Genomic DNA, 16638 nt, shown 5'->3' on the forward strand with positions numbered 1-16638 from the left:
GCAATTCCCATCACTATTCACCATTAGTTGTGTTGACTGGCACTGCTGGTAGTGCCAGCAGACCCAACAACATCAAGGCTACAGGTTGCCCAGTTGAGAGACGAGTTGGCTCAAAAAAGGGAGCAGCCATCTTGAATTTGTGAAGGCTGAGCATGGCTGTTAACAACAGGATATTTTGGAGGTCACAAAGTCACAGGGTCAGCACTGAATTGGTGGCACAGAAAAACAACACAGGTGACCCACCCCTGTTTCATGTGGGTGGTGACATCTGGAGATGGGCGCCCAGTGATAGCCTGAGTTTATGTCAGACTCACGTCTGAAAAACCACTCCTTCAGACATTCAGAATGGGTCCCTAAGTTTTCATGTTAAGCACCAGCACTTTGAACAGTGCTCAGAACTGACCGACATCCAGGGCACATGTTTCTGTGCAGTGGGAATGTTTTCCCATTGTCCAGTCGCAGTGAGTGCACAAGAGGTTCTATTATGAACTAACCTCAGATTCCAGACTGTCTTCAAAACATACTGGGTTTGGTTCCCTGTCTTAAGTGAACTGAGGACACCACTGCATGTGTTTATTCATTTGTTAATGTACCTCTATCTCACTCTATATAAATGAAGGACAGGGTACTATCATTAAAATCGTATTAAAAGAAGCACTTTAAATACTATAAGAAAGTAACAACTATACGTGCACTTGTCTCTATGGAAGTATTTCATTATTTCATTCAGCAATACAGTACAAAACTAGAAATAGGGGAAGCCTCTCTCTTCCCCTCCCTACATCTCCCTGGCCCTAGATTTTATACTTCTCTCCCCTATGTAAACCCTACTATCTGTTATTTGTTTATAGCTACACTGGATTTCTGTCAGGTGCTATGACCGTGGGCAGGTTTTATCTGAATGGCTCAGAGATAAGGAGTTTTGGAAGGGGTAGTGGCCTGTTACTAAACTCCTCCTTCTTGTTAATTTAGTATGTACATAATGAGCCACCTGGAGGAGGAATTCTGAAGCCATTTGAGATTCTTCCCTTCCATCACCAAGTGAGATGCAGAACTTCTTCCTCTCTCAGAACCTCTGCAGTTTGTGAAAAGTAACTCTCATGTGGTTTCGCTTTCAGAAGCAAAACATGAGCACATACACAGCACGAGCACAGAAGAACTGGCTAATTCTTAAGAAAGGTAGAAACAACCCATCCTGGCAACAAATTCTTAAGCGTAGTGGTCCATGTTTGGAGCAATTAGTGCATTTATGCTTTTGAGCAGATTGTATAGGTTTGCAGGAAAATGGTTCTTGCCAATTTGAGGACACTACTGAGTTTTCCAAGAAATTCCTCAGCATCCTTGCTGGTCAGGTGAAGATGCTGCTGTTTCCTTTTCTCACATGTGAAGACAGGAGAAGCATCTGATATTCAGTATCTAATAATCTGCAAATAACTAGCATCCAACCCTCCACCCCGCTCCCCTGAACTCTGAAGGAACCTGCAGATTTTTTGTTTCTTTTTGGTCAGAAATTCTTGTTCCAAATATTTTGATGGAAAATACTGTGTGGGCTGAAGTAGCGTTTCTCCTGCTCAGTCCCTGTAAAGTATGATTTTGTCTGCTGCCTTAAAGTTTGCCAAAATATAAAGGGAAGGAGATATTTAAAACTAATAAAATGAGAGGCGTAATTACCAAGCAATCTCTTTCTGTTACAGTAAAAAAGAAACAGGCAAAGAACATGAAGGCTGAATTTGTTACCTAGAACTGAGCAATTAGTGCCAATGCTTTACAATAAGAAATGGAAAGTCTGTATCAGAGAACTTCCTATTATTTAGGAATTTTCTCTGCATGCCTCCAGCTTGTATTAGCAATTCAGAGTAGGCACGTTGGTATTTCAATTTCTAAATGGTAATGTATATGCCAGGTTGCTGTTAGGCTGATAATAAATGAAGGTTTTATGGGATGTGTTAATAATACAAGGTATTATTTTGTTCAGACTATATGTAATGCCCTCCAATAAGAGTGTGGCATGGTTCAAGGTTAACAGTCAATCAGCGCATGTCTGATTGAAACAGAACTGTCTAGATATTGAAGTCAATCAAATAAGATATGTATAAAAATATAATTTGCCTCCTAAGCCATATTTGAAACTTTATTTTCTAGAAAAGAACTCCTTTGTTATTAATAAGTTATTACTTTGTAAGTTTTTTTATGACAGGAGATTGAACACAAGAACATGATAATGTACTTCAGCCCAGCACTTTGGAAATCAGCAGCAAAACATAAGGGGAGGCTAATGAAGAACAATGGGCCATTAATTGTTATTGTTCCAAAATGCTAAGGAGCAAAATATGTAGAAAAGGGAACACATTAGATTAAGGACTTCAAACAGATATGGGCAGTTGCCAACTGAATGGGCAACTAATGTGAACTCATATTGTGGACCCCATCAGATCTGACTTGGCTGGCAAGTAGTTGATCTTCTTTCCTTAAATCTGTATACTTCAGACAAATGGACTGAAACAGAACAGGGATTACTGAACTTGGGAGAGGTTGAGCAACAACTGGTTCAGCACAGAGTCCACATTCCTTGGCCCTAGTTCTAAACACTGGTCCAAGGCCCTTTAGCATTGTCTCTTGTTCCCTGGTTCAGTCCAGCGAGGGGGATGAATCATTCCAAGGAGTCTAGTTCTCTCCACTAGGCTCTTGGGTGAAAGAGTCTATAGAGTCCCAAGCCTGGGCCTCATTTGTCTGCTGCCAACTCCTAATAGGGAGGTGTAGTATGCCTGCACTGAGAGCAAGCTCCAGAGAGATTTCCCTATGGTGAAATAGAACGATTGTGGTTCCTGGGATTCTTTTCCCCAACATTCTACAGATGTTGGGGTTCCCAATGTCTCTTCTTGCGCCAGCGCCAGTTCTATGTTTCCCATCTTCCTAGCTTTTTACAGCTCCCATTTGCCCTAGTATGACTGCTGGTAGGAAATCCCGAGATTCTTGTGCTGTCCTCCTTCTTCCTTAGGGACTCTTAACTGGACTAGTACCCCCTCTCCAAGGGTCTTCTTTAAAAATGTAATGCCACTCTCCTGTGGGCTCTGGTTTTTCACCAGGGGAAGCCTCAGCCTGGTAAGTTCCCGACCATTCCTCCCAAGCACCATCCCATTCTCCTTCCTCTAACTTCTCTTCTTCTTAGGGTTCAATAAGGGCCTCCTGTTCTTTTCTTCCTATTTTTATTAGTTCACTTTTGGTTTGCCTTTTGTAACTCCCAACACACCTGGTCCTTCCTCCCCTTGACCTGTCCCTTGACCAGGGAATGATTTGTCTTGATTCCCTGGTGCCACAGGGATCCCTTCCCTTCTGGAAAATCTTTATTTCCCCCCTCTTTTGGTGGGGGCTAAATATCCACCATGCGCCAGGGGTAAACTGACTCCTCCCTCTATCTTCCTGGGCTCCCTCCCATTTCTGGGGTTGACATGATCTCATAGGCTCTGTCTGCATCCCACTTCCCTGGGAACTATACACACATATATGGTAAAGTCTGAAAAGGCCACCAGAGGACTGACTCCTACTGCCTTATGATTATGTAAAAACAGTGAGTTTCAATGTCCTTCTGAAGTCAGATAGAATTCCCTGGAGAAACAATTTTCTCTCATTCTTTCAACATGCCATATTTCCAGAGTCTGAAGTATATTAACTGAAAATTAAGGGGATAAGTTAAACAAATCTGACCTCAGAGTGTTCAGATTTTTTTTTTTCTCTCTCTCTGCCTTTTTACTGAGCACACGTCATTAAGGCTGATTCAAATCTATCTGGCCCTTTTTGCTGCCAATGTGGATTTTTTCCTCTGCGCTGGGGACTTTTACTTTTTTCAAGTGAGAATGATTTGAGCTAACTTTTCTGTATCTGATCAGTTGGTTCATTCTCCAAAAGGACATGTGGATGGTATTCTGGTGACATATGTAGGCCCTGGCCACACAAAGGAAATGTTACATAGTTATCCACCAGTTATGTTGGTATGTTTTTCCTGGTCACACGACACTGAGTAAAGACTGAGACATTTTTTTCGATTAGCAGTATAACTGTGGAACATTTCCCCATTGCCAGGAGGGTTGTGTTATTTTGTACCTTTGTTGTACTAGTCTACATTGGCTCGGGCATGTTGTGAGAATGGCTGATGGTCCGATTCCAAAAGATCACCTGTATGGAGAAGTAGACCTCAACAGATGGGAAACCTTGACGTCTGAGTGTTCAGCCTGGAGGCAGGTGATGCATCACGGCCTCTCCCAATTTGAAGAGCCACTTGTACAGCAGGCTGAGGCAAAGAGGCAGTCCCAAAACAAGCAAAACCAGGGAGCTGGATGGGGGACAGATTGTATTTGTCTTCAATGGGGAAGAGATTGTCACTCTCGAATTGGCCTCCTCAGCCACACTAGACGCTGTTCAAAGACCTCCATACAGAGCACGCTACCATAGCCTCTCGAGACTGAAGGATGCCTACTACTACTACATTCCTCACCAGGATTGCCTGTGTGCACAACCTGCCCTGCTTTATTCCAGAATTGAAGCCAGGAAAGTGGCCGCCATTATTGCAGCATGCACATTATTATTTTTTCATGCCCAATGCATTGATACATTGGTAAAAATATGTCACTAGCGGCCTCCTCCATTACATTTGTTGTTGTTTAGTCATTAAGTCATGTCCAACTCTTTGTGACCCCATGGACCAGAGCATGCCAGGCCCTCCTGTCTTCCCCTGCCTCCAGGAGTTGAGTCAAATTCATGTTGGTAGCTTCGATGACACTGTCCAACCATCTCGTCCTCTGTCATCCCCTTCTCCTCTTGCCCTCACACTTTCCCAACATCAGGGTCTTTTCCAGAGAGTCTTTTCTTCTCATGAGGTGGCCAAAGTACTGGAGCCTCAGCTTCAGGGTCTGTCCTTCCGGTAACTACTCAGGGTTGATTTCCTTCAGAATGGATAGGTTTGTTCTCCTTGCAGTCCAGGGGACTCTGAAGAGTCTCCTCCAGCACCACAATCCAAAAGTATCAATTATTTGGCGGTCAGCCTTCTTTATGGTCCAGCTCTCACTTCCATACATCACTACTGGAAAAACCATAGCTTTGACTATGTGGACCTTTGTCGGCAAAGTGATGTCTCTACTTTTTAAGATGCTGTTTAGGTTTGTCATTGCTTTCCTCCCAAGAAGCAGGTGTATTTTAATTTTGTGGCTGCTGTCCCCATCTGCAGTGATCATGGAGCCCAAGAAAGTAAAATCTGTGATTGCCTCCATATCTTCCCCTTCTATTTGCCAGGAGGTGATGGGGCCAGTGGTCATGGTCTTAGTTTTTTTGATGTTGAGCTTCAGATGATTTTTTTGCACTCTCCTCCTTCACCCTCATTACGAGGTTCTTTAATTCCTCCTTTCGCATGATGTATTCTGCATACAAGTTAAATAAGCAGGGAGACAATATACAGCCTTGTTGTACTCCTTTCCCAATTTTGAACCGATCAGTTTTTCCATGTACAGTTCTAACTGTTGCTTCCTGACCCACATACAGATTTCTCAGGAGACAGATAAGTTGGTCAGGCACTCCCATTTCTTTAAGAACTTGCCATAGTTGTTGTTGGCACAGTCAACGGCTTTTGCTTAGTCAATGAAGCAGAAGTAAATGTTTCTCTGGAATTCTCTGGTTTTCTCCATAATCCAACACATGTTAGCAATTTGGTCTCTAGTTCCTCTGCCCCTTTGAAATCCAGCTTGTACTTCTGGGAGTTCTCAGTCCACATACTGCTGAAGCCTACCTTGTAGGATTTCAAGCATAACCTTGCTAGTGTGTGAAATGAGTTACATTACTGGCGACTAATAATTTTTTCCATTGGTAAGATACATTGAAACATTGGTATGGCAATGTCAACGAGGTGGTGGTGATCTCCAGTACTGCTGCGTGGACATCCGCTGTCCATTGTGTGCAATGCAGTTCTGCAGGAGCAGCCAGTGCAACAGAGGGATGCTTTCCTAAGCAGAAAACTCTTCCTGATCAATGTTCCTTCTGATTTTCAATACCTGTGTGCAAGTCCAAACCCCCCCCCCCCCCGGGATTCTGTTGCAACCGGAACAAAAGGGGCTGGAAACAATAGCTGTGGGTGAGCAGCAGGAGGAGGAAAGCTGCGTGGAGGGTAAGAGGAGTCAAGCACACTTGCACAATCATGCACCTTAGAAGGAGACTTGTTTCTGATATATTGATGGATCAATAAATATTTTATATGTAATATTTTATATAATATTTTATAATATGTATTGATATATCAATATATCAGGAACAAGTATCTATCTATCTATCTATCTATCTATCTATCTATCTATCTATCTATCTATCTATCTATCTATCTATCTATCTATCTATCTATCTATCTATCTATCTATCTATCTATCTATCTATCTATCTATCTATCTAAGGGCTAATTGGTCCCTTTAAGCAAGAGAGAAAATAAACCGGTAACACGGTGTAGCTGGCCATAAAGATTCAAAGAGGAGGAAATAAATTCGTACTGCTAAAAGCTCTTGGGACATTCGTCCTGGGATATGAACCACGGGACCATGATTCAGTACAACAGAGGTACAGAAAGTGTTAGAAGAACCAGAAAACATTTCCCTTGTGTGACCAGGGTCTGAGTTGGCCAAGATGTTTCAGACATTGGGAACACCCACCCCTGCAATCTTTCTTCTATTTGCCCCAAAGTATTTTTTTAAATAACACATTACTGAGTTTAGCACTAAATCGCCTTGATATACTAGTTTAGTGTTAGATTACGTCTGCATGGACAAAACATTGGTAAAGTTCAATATGAAATAGAAATAATTCTGATGGACTACATACAGCAGACTGCTATGTTTCCACTGTATGTGTGCTTGTGTTTCCATGTAATGAAGAACTTTGGAAAACGTTTCCTTTTTCTAGCACTGTGTAACACTTTAAACAACCCACTGCCTTACAATGAATGATAAAATCAGAACCAAAGAAAGGGAGGCTGTGGCAGGCATCAAACCACATCACACCGCAGCCTGCTCCTTCAGATGCATATAGTTTCTCTGAACATTTTCAAAAATATTTGCCTCTGCTTTTCATTTCTTTGGTTTTTTATCCTCCTTGTGTAAAGGTTCACATAATCACTGAATTCCCTCCAATGACAATATCACATAGCTATATTTCATTAGCACTGCTCAGTAATTAAGGAAGCATTTGGAGCCTGCATGGGTTGAGGGAAGCATGCTACCTCCACCCCTTCCATGCGAGCCAAAAGAGCCATTCAGCAAAGGCTCGTGAGGCAAGACTACCTTTTTAGAACAGCCTCTCTGTAGGTGTCAAATTATCTGGTAGAGATAATTTCATATTGTAAAAAGAAATTAAGCGACTGAACTTGTTCTTTTCAGTTGATACCATGGTACAATTTTGCTTAAAGAGAATATGCCAATATTACTAAATCACTGATACCCATTTTTTCCTCTAAATTAACTCTCCCCATTAATTCCTTCATTTTATGCAGCTTTTTTTCAAAATAAAACCAATGGGTCTTACATTACTATATTATTACTAGCATTAAGTGTGTATTAATAGTAACAGTGGGTCTTTTATCTCAGATTTATTTTGTCTCTGCTGTGATTGAAACTCTTTGCCCCAGGATTTTTCCTTTAGTTCAGAATGCTAGTGGTTAATTGGGTAGATAAACTATTATTCTGCAATTTTAAAAAATGAAGTAATGACTTGATAACCTAGGTCTTCCTGTTATCTTAACTACTTGCATTATCTTCTTGAGGAAAATGCCTGGATTACTGAGAGATGGAATACCAATTTGTCTGTGATAAGAGTGATATTAGCAGTCAATACCACTTTACAACTGGTTCATTAATCAGGTTACAAAGCCAAGGATGCGAAGGGGGATATATTGACTGTTTCACTACAAAGAAAGCAAAACAACTGCCTGTCTGCTCAAAACATGAACCTTCCAAAAATGAGATTTCCTTGAAAACAGGACTAGCTTTGTGGGGGCAGGGCGGGAGTCTTCTTAGCTTCCATATTAAGTGACTGTAACACTAAGAATTACAGGGAAAACTACAACCTGCTAATTGCCCTGCAAAGTGTACTGGTGATATGTCTCACAGCTGTATTCTTTCTGCCACTGACCTTTGGTGGATACTGAATACTGGGCATATAAAAAGCCCAGCTTTTAAAAAAAAAAATAATGTTCTTTGTTTTTAACAGCCAGTATCTTTCTTGTCATTATTTCAAGCTAAGGAGGCCTGAACTGTACATCTCTTACAGATATTATCCTGTGAGTTGGTCACTGTGTATTGATTCTGACAAAGGAATAAAGAACAAAAGGCTTTTGACTTTGAATTCTTACATTCAAAGGAACTGAAAAGATGCAACTGTATTGTAAAAATGATATTTTTTTTAAAAAAAATCACTCTTGCCCCAAAGACTAAGGCAGCACAAATTAGCTAAAGAAGAGAAGTGATGGGAAAGCTTTCATATAGACTCCTATCAAAATTTCCTGTCTCTTATATTTTAGACGAAGAAAGCCTGTTTTCACTTTCCCTTCCACCCATTTGTACTAAATCACAGATATATTATTTCAAGGTGAGCCCTAAATGACACACCTGCTTGGATGAAAACTGCTGCCACCACAGAATAACCCCAATCATGGTCCTGTCTTTTCTCAGAATATATTAATAAATTGTTTTTAAAATCCTAACGTAAGCCTATCTCCGTTATTTTTAGTTCTCCATTTTAAGACAAAAGAACCAAGCACTATACGTAAGGTTGTTGTGGGTTTTTCGGGCTTCTTGGCCATGTTCTGAAGGTGGTTTTTCCTTCAGAACACGGCCAAGAAGCCCGAAAAACCCACAACAACCATTAGATCCCGGCCGTGAAAGCCTTCGCGAATACACTATACGTAAGCTTTCTATATATAGAAAGCCCTATCACTAAAATGTGTGAGCAAAGAAGTGAACCTGACATTTCCCTCTCACATTTCATTGTCCCAAACATTTTCCTCTCAGCATGGCTCTCATTTTAGCAGCCCTTAGCATTTTTTTCTCTCAACTTGCTTCTATTACCAGAAATTAGGTGGGTTAAAACAATGGTTCCCAACGTTGGGTCGCCATTATGTCTGTGAAGATTCTCAGTCATCCAGGTGAGGTTATCTGGAAGTTAATTCATGGGAAGTTGACTTCTTTCTTGTTAGGTTGAAACATTTTGCTACTCATCCAAGTAGCTTCTTCAGTCTGAGGGGAGTTGGTAGGAGACTCCTTGGTTTCACTCCCCCCCCCATCTGAATAGCTTTGCTAGATGGACAAAGGAGGGAGGGGTATGAGAGAAAATCCCATTTCTTCAGTCATTCTCCACCCATTGTCATGGGTGTTAACAGTGGTCTTTCTGGTGGGTGCGGTCCTAATCTTTCTGAGGATGGATGAAAGGGCAACATGATAAATAGGAGACAGATTGTATCTAAGGCCTCAACCCCTGTTGAGTGAGGGATTTTCTTGGACTAAAACTCCCAGAAGCCTTCACCACTAGCTGTGCTGGCACGAGGGAGGGCGTTAAATCCTCTCACATATGCTTCCTTTATGATGTTTTATAACTGCTTCATACACAACTAGGGCAGATGCACAAATAACAAACATGGTTGCCCTATCACTTCTGTTCTGAACCTTAACCTGAACCGAAAAACAAAGATGACTGATCCTGTCACACATAATTACTGTGTGGCTTCAGTAGGTGTGGTTGACAAACTTGGATTAAAGTATTTCCCAAGCAGATCTTTATAATATGTTTATTTATTTCCACATACAACCCAGTGCTTCATTACGTATTTGTATGGTGTTTTATTTCACAGTGAAATTTTTGTTTTGTCCACATATGGCTAGATCAGCTACAACTGTTTGCCAGGTCTAGAGGGATCCATTCTGCAGGAGGTTTTCAAAACTTAATATGCAAGCAAAGTAGGCCAAAGATACATCAATTTGTAATTGTTTACTCCCCGAGGCACCTCAGACCTGCATTGTAGACATGTTTCTTTGCTGTACCAATTACAGGTGCCATAGAATTAATGAAAAAAATATGTGCCCGCTCTAATATCTTTCTCCTGTCATACAGCACACATTTGAGGTTTTCCAAAGAATTCCCAGTTTGGTATAGTAAGCTTTCTTAAGTACTTCTAAGAGTATTTGTGGCTCTAATGTGGCCAAAGAAAGGCAAATTTAAGGAGGCATTGCCCCCCACCTGCCAATGAAATGCAGAAACATATTAGAATTTCAGGACACATTATGACTTTACAGTTTACCCAGGTGCCACATAAAATATGTTGTACCAGGTCTTTATGCCTCACAAACATAATACTGGAGCCATCAGCTATGTTGAGAAGTCCTCGCTCAGAACTGTTCAACAAAACCAGAGAGCCGAGACTTTTTATTTGAAGTTGTTCTTCATAAGAAGGCTGCAGGCAGTGCTAAGGTTCATGTGAGCTGAATATGACACCAAAGCTATATAAGAAGATCCCCACCCAGTTGGCCTTCCTTTTCTTTGAATATGTTTCTTCCAGTCTTCTGTTCACCTACATAGAACTAGGCCTTCTGTGGTGGGCTGGACTGTCCTTAGAAGGTAGTGCATGAAATTCAAATTGTCTCATTCACAGATATATGCACATTATTTTGCAATTAGTATCCAACAGCCCTGGCCTCAGGTTTTGGCCATGATATCTCAGACAGTGGGATGCTGTGGATCTGACAAAACCACTTCTGCTTCAAGTTACTGTCCTTTGCTTACCTCTGTTTCCTGTCCCAACAACTTCCTCCCTCAATTTTTTTCTGCTTCCTTTGCATATGATTTGTCTTCCCTGCCTATCCTACCTGTCTCCTCTTCTTTGCTCACCTTAAAACATTCTTAATGGCACAGATGTTTCATTTCCATGTTCACTTAAAGACTGAAGAGCTTTCTAGCTTAGGATCATAAGCAGTATCTCCTTCTTGTATAGTCGTGCCCATTGAGAAATAGCCATAGCCATCATCATGCTATCAAGATGTTTTTTGTATGTTTCTCTGAGGAGGGGAGGGTGTTGCCCATTTGTACGAGATTATTAGATACTTTTTCTCCCAAGAGAAAAGGTATTATAATTGTACAATGCAGAACATTCCAGATACTGCTTCCATTATCTCACAGCACTTTCACTCAGACTAATAATATGTCTGGGTGAGCAGCTATGAATGAGCAGTTCCTTTGCAGTTGAAATCTTGTGCTGTGTTTGTTTGATTGCTTAGTTAACATATTTCTAGCTTGTCTTATATCAACAGATTGTAGGGTAGGGTACAGTCAGTAAAATCAGAGTAAAAGAAGTCAAATAAATTAAAGCAGTTTGGAACATTTAAAAACTGTGTAACACTAACAAATTCAACAAAAGAAAACCAGCAAATGTACAGTTTGGGAATTGAACCTTCATCTCACTCAATGCTAAGATTGAAGTAAATTCCAGCTTCCAACATGGCAACAAAATAAATGAAATGTGGGTGGTGGTGGTGGTGGGCTTCTAAGAGGAAGGTATTCCATATCCAGGGAAGCTACAGTTGAGGAATCTCTGCCTTGAGTATCTTGGCTGCTTGTTGCATCAAGTCAGTATATCAACTGTGTATAGACGTTCCAACTCCACAGAGAAAGACTGTGTCTGGATTGGTGCATACAGATTGCTATTTTGGGTTATAAAAATAAATGAAAATTATACCTTTGTTCTCCTTACAGTGGTGCCTTGCTTAACGATTTTAATTGGTTCCCCAAAAAAACATCGCTATGTGAAAACATCGTTAAGCGAAACACCATTTCCCATAGAGATGCATTGAAAACCGGATAATCCATTCCAATTGGAACGGATTACCATCCTTAAGCGAAAATCCCCATAGAAAAAACGTTAAGCGAAACCCATTGAAATGCATTGAAGCCTATTTCAGTGGGGGGAAAAAATTCACAAAAAATTCAAAAAGACTCAGAACAAAGCCAAATTAAGTTAACGAAGGTTTTATTAGGTGCACTAACGATTCCAAGCATTTCAAACATTTTAAAACATTTTAGAATATTTTAAAAATAGCAAAAACGGGGCTGTAAAAAAAAACGTTAAGCAAAACAAGGGGACCTAAAACTGTCATCGTTAAGTGAAGCATGGTTCTGAAATCGTTAAGCGAAAATCGCCCATAGGGAAAATCGTTAAGTGAAGCACAAGATCTCTCTGAAAAAGCCATCATTAAGTGAATTTTTCGTTGTACGAAGCAATAGTTAAGCGAGGCACCACTGTATTTTTAATCCATTGAGAGCACAGACTTCCAAGAAATAGTCCAGATCTCACTCCCAGGAGATAGATCTGATACTAGGAAGGCTGCTGGTAACAATCAGTTGAGTGTCCCAAGACGTGTTGTTTCTTAGATAATGCCAAGAAGATGCTCCCTCAAAAAGGAGAGAGAAAGAGATTATTTGAAGCCAGCTCCAAATTAAAATTTGTTCATCAGTGGTTGGATGATAGTACACATGTGCGTACCCTGATGTTATGGGGAATTTGAAAAGAAAATGACCTCAGTTTGGAACTTAATACACCCATCAGAATATTCTTCTCTATGTTCCTCCCCATGTCCTAGTGAGTCACTGTGTTTATGGTAGCCTCACTAGGACATCCCTACCATTATTTACAATAGGTCCTTTTCCCACTCAGAGCATGCCTTTTTAATTAAACAACAACAACAACAAAAATAAAGAAAAGTTAGCCCATCTGGTTATAACTTACTTTCATTGCAATTCATTCTCTGTAGTTAGTGCTTTATCTTTTCTTTTAAAATGGGAGCCATAGTGAAAATAGGGTGCCATTTGGTTTCAAGTATTCTTTGTGCTGTGATGAGCAATTTTCTTTAAGACAAGCCCAGTCGCCTTGCCCAGCCTAGCTTTCCTCAGCACCACCACTTTTTCCTCTCCTTTATCATCTCCTCCTTCAGGTTGTGGTGGCTTCATTCTGCTGATGGCAAGATCTTTTAAGTTATTTGACACTGACCGCAGTAGTACCATTACAGCTCTGAACTGAGATAACAACTTTTATTCTTAAATATGCTTTGTTGCTATGCTTTCTTTCACTGTTCTTTTCTGTGGTGAAATGATTGAAGCAATTTACTAATAGCACAATCTTATACATATTTACTGAACTGTAAGCCCCATGGCATTCAGTGGGGCGTAGTCTTGGGTAAGTGGGCATTGAGCCGCAATCTGATTAAAGATGTGTACAGACATACTGCAAAAAAGTCTCTTTTTTTCCCTTTCAGTGCAGCTTTTATTTATTTATTTATTTATTTATTTATTTATTTATTTATTTGATTTGATTTGATTTGATTTGATTTGATTTGATTTGATTTGATTTGATTTGATTTGATTTGATTTATATCCCGCCCATCTGGTCTGGTCGACCACTCTGGGCGGCTTCCAATAAAAATATTTATAATACGTAACAGTGTTACAATCATTCTGACACATATAATAATAAACAGATAAGGAAGGAAAGAAAAGGAAAAAAAGTTAATTATTGACAGAAGGGAAGGCCTGAACATATAACTATGTTTTTAATTGACTTTCGAAAGTACCCAGTGTAGGGGCCGCACGAATCGCCGGAGGAAGGTTTCCCTACCAATCCAGATTAACTGTACAGTTATCAGGCTTACTAATCAGTGAATCAAATATAGTTTCTAGTGCATCTGGATCAAGGCATTTCCAAATTTTGTTCCCTGAACAAGCAGAATCCAAATGGTCCCTCTTCTCCCCTGAACTGGGTATCAAAATCCTTGCCGTTCTTGGCTTCACCTCTCTTCTGCCCATGGGGCCACTTATCAGTTTCAACCCAAATGGCTCCATTAGTCCCTCCCTGTTGTATATCACAGCGCAGTCCTGTTTACACTAAGGCAGGATGGTGTCTAGAGCACAAACGGTGTAAGACTTGGCTGTGAAGATCGTCAACTATGTTTGAGAGCCCACCATCATATTTACATGTGTTGACCCAGCCAGGAAAGAAGCTTTATTTTGTTGTACTCATGATAATTCTGCAGAGCTCAGTGTTGACTTCATAGCTGTTCCCACATAGTAGCCGTCTGACAGGGCCCTTCTAGGTGGCTTTGGGGTTTGTCAGCATTCTTTCCAAACAATGGATTATTGGATCCCTTGAACATCTTTGGTGAAAAGCATTTAAGAACTTGATGCAACACACCTATATGAGGTGTTCTGTCCATTTTTTGGGGGGGGGGCACTCTTGAAACAATCTCTGTGACTGAGCTGATTCATTCCTCATAGCAATTTGAAAAGTAACCCGATATCCATTTCATAAGTTTAAAAATTGTTCTGGAAAGGGAGAGTGAGATGGCATCACAAGGACTCAGCCATTTGAGCAGAGCGCTTACCCCCTTCCCTTGCAAATGGGATGAATTACTTACTGGAGCAGACTATTGCTCATCTGATCGAAACATGCTACCTATGCCTCAACATTGTGTTCACGTTGCTAGAATTGTTTCATCTGCTTGTACACTCAGATTAACATGCTTGCCATTTTCTGTGAAACTTTTCAGTAGAATCTAATTCCAGCGAAGCTGTTTCAGCCCTAAACCTAGCATCCGGGGTCAGTAATGTACTAAATGGGAACAAACGGATGCTTAATCCAGACAAGGCAGAGGTGCTCCTGTTCAGCTAAAAGATCAACCAGGGAATAAGGATCCGATCAGTGCTGGATAGCAGTACCTTCCCCCCAAAAAACCACGGGTTTGCAGCTTGCGCTCTTTGATTCATCCCTGAGCCTTGAGGTCCAGTTCTCAACAGTTGCCGGGGGTGCATTTGCAGATTTTAAGCTACTGTGTCAGCTACATCTGTTCCTTGAGATGTCTGATATGGCCATGGTGACACATACTTTACTTACATCCCATTCAGATTACTGTAACAATCTCTGCGGCTAACTTTGGAAAATGTCCAGAAACTTCAGTGAGTCCAGGATGCTGCAGTTAAGACTGTCGCGGCTTGCGCTGCAATAATACGCAGAGTTATCTGATTGAAGACACACACGCTCTTCTTCTGTAACAAGACACGTGTATTATACAAATATATACAAATATGCAAACTGGCAACACTTCGGCGTAGCAGGCAATCAACAGACAAACTGGCATAGAGGATAGCAGCAAGTGAAAGAAGGAGAAGATACATTCATGTTCACACAGTTCACTTATATACATTTACACAGCTTCTTCTGTCCAATCACAGGATGCATTACATCATCTTCTCCATGTGGGTGTCACCTCTTCTCCAGACATTGCATCATTCTTCTGTCACAGTGACTCAGCAGTCACACAGCTGTACATTATGGCATTAATGTTCCCTTTAATACATGTTCAGGCCTATAAAATTTCAATACCTTGACAAAGACTCCTCTCTAGAGCCAGTTACAAAGAGAACAGAAAATCACTGTTGCACCAGCTTCACTGGCTACTGGTCTGCTTCTATAAAAATTCAAAGTGATGGTTTTAATCTATGAAGCCCTAAATGACTTGCACTGGGCTATTTAAGGGACTGTACCTCTCCAATATCAAGCTCTCCAGCTTTTATGATTTTCAGGGGAGGTCTTTTTCATAGTCTCACTGCCATCACCGACACATTTGATATAGACACGGGGGAGGGTCTTTTCAGTGGTTGGTCCCAGTTCCAGAGATTTTAAGGGGAAATTGGTCCTTTTATCTTTTTAAAGGCATTTTAACCAGTTTTAGTAGGGTTTTATTTTGTGTCATTTGATCATTAATATTTGGTCATTTTAAATAATGTGACTATTTATATTTAATATTATTTTCTAATTTGTGATTTTAGAAAACCACCTAGAGTGGTCCTAGCTGCCTAGAGTGGTCCTCGCTTGACCAGATAGGCGGGATATAAATAAAATAAACAAATAAAAAAAAATATGCTTTGTAAGCTGAGTCCCTCTGCAAGTAGAAGGGCGGTGGCTGGCAGGCAGGCAGGCAGGCAGGCAGGCAACAAACAAACAAAGCAAGCAAGCAAGCAAGCAAGCTTGTAAGGTACTAAATTGCTGCTTAAACTGATATTTTTTTAATAAATCACACAGCAACAAAACATATAGTAATAAGCAGTGAAATGTTGATGATCCATTGAAAAGAGTAAAAGCAGTGATGATCCATTGAAAAGATATGTCAGCCAGGAATTCCAGATTAAAATTTTCCACCACCAGGGTATCATTCCCCCAAAAGGTACTTATGCCACTCGTGAAGGTACTGGCGTCTGGTGGAAGGCCTCTGGCACAGATCCAAGAAGAGTTGCAGGTCCACATAGCTGGGAACAGTGCTACCACTAGGTAGAATGAAGCAACTACCATGGGCAGTAAATTTGGCAGGGCCATGAAAGGTCAAGGAAGTTACTGGTTTTGTTGTTCTATGTTTAATGCCGGAGGTGGAGAGAGATACTCTTTGAATTTTCTGCTTCAACTGTCCCAAACAATTTAGCTGACCTTAGGTATTAAATAGCTTAGCTTGATGTGGGGAGGAAGTCCCAGTTGCTGCTCTGCTTTGGGCAGGAAAATGTCTAGGGCTCGCCTTATGTATGGGA

The 16638-nt window shown here is 40.8% G+C and overlaps 1 protein-coding gene across 4 annotated transcripts in view; it reads left to right on the forward strand.

Moving 5' to 3' along the window:
• Window positions 1-16638, forward strand: part of ERBB4 (erb-b2 receptor tyrosine kinase 4) — a 1032003-nt gene that overhangs the window by 858682 nt on the left and 156683 nt on the right. The gene's annotated exons all lie outside the window — the stretch shown is intronic.

The sequence above is a fragment of the Pogona vitticeps genome, chromosome 1 (genome assembly GCF_051106095.1).
Source record: "Pogona vitticeps strain Pit_001003342236 chromosome 1, PviZW2.1, whole genome shotgun sequence".
Taxonomy (NCBI): Eukaryota; Metazoa; Chordata; class Lepidosauria; order Squamata; family Agamidae; genus Pogona; species Pogona vitticeps.